The sequence below is a fragment of the Pelodiscus sinensis genome, chromosome 11 (assembly GCF_049634645.1).
Source record: "Pelodiscus sinensis isolate JC-2024 chromosome 11, ASM4963464v1, whole genome shotgun sequence".
Classification (NCBI taxonomy): Eukaryota; Metazoa; Chordata; order Testudines; family Trionychidae; genus Pelodiscus; species Pelodiscus sinensis.
Window position 1 is genome coordinate 29,376,979 of NC_134721.1, and position 3,830 is coordinate 29,380,808.

General features: G+C 45.9%; 1 protein-coding gene across 3 annotated transcripts in view; it reads right to left on the reverse strand.

Annotated features, from left to right (window-relative positions):
* Positions 1-3,830, reverse strand: part of CACNA2D3 (calcium voltage-gated channel auxiliary subunit alpha2delta 3) — a 755,257-nt gene that overhangs the window by 102,361 nt on the left and 649,066 nt on the right. The window lies entirely within an intron of this gene.

Here is a 3,830-nt window from a genome sequence, read left to right on the forward strand (position 1 = left end):
AATTTTTCTCCAGGGGCCACTTCAAAAATTTTTGAAGTAGCCCCAAGCCACCCTGAAAGGGGCAAGGCCTAAACAGGAAGGGGAAGGACTACCCCTCTCCCCAGACCATGATTGGTCTGGAGGTGGGGGAGCCTCTTTCCCCCCTTCCCACTAGGCACCCATACCCTGGAAGAGGCTTGGCACGCTCTCCCACCCCCAGGCCAATCAGGGCCTGGAGGCGAGGGAGCGCGGGATGCCTCCTCCCCGCAGGGCAGGGTCAGGGTTGGCCTGGGAGTGGGGGCGCATGCGAAGCCTCCTCCACGCTCTCCCCCGCCCTGCGAGCCACGCACGATGCTGTTCATTACACGACGGGAGGAGGCTTCACACGCTCCTCTGCTCCCAGGCCAATAAAGGCTTGGGGGTGGGGGAGCGCATGAAGCCTTCTCCACTCTGACCCCACCCTGCGAGCAGCACGTTGGCAGGGTGGGAGGAGGCTTCACGTGGGCCTCCGAATGGCGAGCCGCATCCAGCCTGTGGAGACCCTTTTGCCCACCTCTGTTCTACAGCTTTTTGCATACAACCATTTCTGATATGTGACTTGTGTCCATTTATCCTTTGTCGTAGAAACTATCCAGTTTGGTCAATATACATAGCAGAGGGGAATTGCTGGCATATATCACATTACATGCTGCTGGAAGAGTTTCTATTTAATTACCACATCTGTAAGTTGCCATGATTTGTGTCAGTGTGGGGAAAACTGTAAAAAATCCACACTGGAAATCAATCTGCATTGTGAATTCTCCTCTCTAAACTCTGGGCCAAATTCTACCCTTGCACAGGTCTAGGCAACTCTTACTGGAATCGATGGCAGATTCATGAAATGTATGAAATGTTGGACTGGGGTGCTTTTGGATATCCTAATAGCAGTAGAGGCCAAACACAGGGGATTGTGTCCTGGGGCAGTGGACTGGGGTGCAGAAGAGAAGTGTGATCTGAGGTAGGGGTGCAGGGGTTTGGGTTTTGACCTGGGACAAGGGATTGGGGTGCATGGACTTGGAGGGGTATGGGTGCAGGAGAGGATTCTGACCTGGGGGAAGGGTGTAAGAGGAAGGAGGGACTAGGAGGGAGTTGTGACCTGGGGCAGGAGTGCAGGAGGGGTTGCAGGGATTTGCACGTGATCAGGGACCACGGATTGGGGTGGAAAGTCTTGGAGGTGGTTGTGACCTGAGCAGGAGTGTAGGAGGGGATGCAGTGTCTGGGAATATGTATGGGGGCTGGGGTAGAGGTGCAGAAGGTTGAGTTACATAGGCTAGGGGTGAAGAGAGTTGAGGGAGGAAGGGGCTGTCGTGTCAGAGGCAGACTCCAGCTGGGATGTAACAATATGTTTTTTCTGTAGCCATATTAGAAGGCCTAAACTAAAGCCTTCTTCTGCAGCCAGACTGAAAAGCAGGAGCCATTAGCTGTAAAGCCTGGAGTCACCCACTCACATTCCATCTAAATTGCATTAAAATAGTGTCACACCAGGCTGTGAGAAGGGGATCCTGTCCTAACTGCACCCACTGTCACCAGATAAAGAAACAGATACCAAGGCAGGTTGAGAAAACTCAATTAACAACATTTCATCTGGCCAGAAACTGTTTACCAATAGTTGAGGTTGTGGAATCCGCATTCTATGATTATTGTCCTCACTTTCCTATTGTTTGTGTGATCTCTGTCTGGTTTGTAACTGTTTCTGTCTGCTGTATAATTAATTTTGCTAGCTGTAAATCAACTAAAGTGGTGGGCTATGATTGGTTAGGTAATTCTGTTACAGTATGTTATGATTGGTTAGTAAAATTATACTAAAATAATTGGTTATGGTATAGCTAAGCAGGACTCAAGTTTCACTATATAAACAGGGGTCCAAGAAGGAGACAAGCTAGCAAAAGGATAGAAGGAAAAGGGGAAAAGCAAGAAGAGGAAAGAAAGAAAGAAAGAAAGAAAGAAAGAAAGAAAGAAAGAAAGAAAGAAAGAAAGAAAGAAAGAAAGAAAGAAAGAAAGAAAGAAAGAAAGAAAGAAAGAAAGAAAGAAAGAAAGAAAGAAAGAAAGAAAGAAAGAAAGAAAGAAAGAAAGAAAGAAAGAAAGAAAGAAACGCCAAAAAAAGGAAGGAAGACCTGGAAGAACTCACCTCCAAGACACAGCCTAAGACCAGAGCTGTCAGAATTCCTCTGCACAACCGTGATGTGCAGCAGCTAAGATCCAGAGAGACTGACCTTGCCTGGCCAACAGGGGAAGTCTGCCTGCCTTTAACAGGATTGATGAGCAAGATACTGTGTGCTTACCATGTGTATTCTGCTTGCTTGGGAATTATCAATAAATAGAGAATAAGAATATTACTGTCTAAGGCTCTTTCAGTGGCAAAAGATCCTGCAAACACGCAGGAAGTTATGCTCTGAGCTCTAGGAATTGGGTAAGGGTGGGTGTGTAAATTAACAGGGTTGCACCTTGAGCACTAGGAATTGGGTAAATGTGTGTGTCCCTAAACTGTGGAAGGGATAGAGAAATTTGTGCGGGTAACAGGGAGACCTTACCTCGGAGGCTCCAGCCAGCATCCCAGCAGGTTCCTTAGCCAGGGTCCCTTCCACACCCTGTACAAGCTCAGGGAGGGGCGCATGTTTGCTACTGTGAATGCTGTGAGCCTGGAAGAGGAGGGGTGCTTCTAAATGCTGCCCGTCATGCAAACAGGCAGCTATTATTGGCCAGTTTCTGGCTAGTGGGAGCTACTGGGGGTGGGAGCAGTATGAGAAGCCTCTTGCTCCCCCCGCCTCCCATGGGCTCTCAGCATTCAGAAATTAACATGGCCCCGCAGATGGCTTTACTGAGTGCCAAGTAAGGGCAGGGCAGGGAGAGAGCCAGCTGAGGTTCTCACAGGCCAGATTCAGTGGCATGGCAGGATGGATCTGGCCTGTGGATCATATTTTGCCCGACGCTGTATTAGAGGCTGTGGGAAGAAGTGCGGGAGTGGATTGCTGTGCTTCCTTCAAGGGGGAAATCCCACTTATATTTATGTAAGATTAACCAGAGAAGACAGAGCTTTAAAATGTAGTATATACATTTTTGTATAAATAATGCAAAAGGAGAATTTGGCTTTCAATTTCCTGGAAACTCAAGCTACTGAAATTACCTAGCAAAAAATCAAGCTGAAGCTCATTCTGCATCATCCCATAGTTTCAGAAATAAGACTCATAGCTGAGTTCATTAAAAGCTGTTAATGTGTATCCAAAGGAAAAATTTGGCCCTAATACTGTCCCTTGTAAGGTCAGCATTTCTAGAGATTTTAAATTTTTTGATGGTAATTTCCAGGCCCTTCTTTATGACAAAATTAATAGATGCATACAAGTAAGCATGTGACCTTAAAGAACTCATTATACTAGATTTCCTTTGAATACCTTATTACAACTTTAATTATATGGCAGTCACAGGCCATTAACCCTTTTGCTTTTGTAAATGCTAAAGTGCTATTTTATTTTTTAAAAAGTTAACTGTCGGATTCGTCAACATATGACCATGTGAAATATGACTTTTCAATCAAATGTCACTTAAAATCTCAAAGCATTTTTGGAAAAAAAGCAGTCCAATATTTATAGTATCCACATATATATGTTTGCTATTCTCACTGAAGAAGGCACCAGCTTTGTGTTCCCATGCAACAAAATCCTGTCAGCACAGCTAATCCCTATGGATGTCAGAAGAATAAGCTCCAGAGGAGTAAACAAGTGCACTGTCAAAACCATGTCATCAACACACACGCCTATTCCTAGTAATATTACACACTCCATTGCCTCCAATAGCAACACAGGAAAACCAGAATC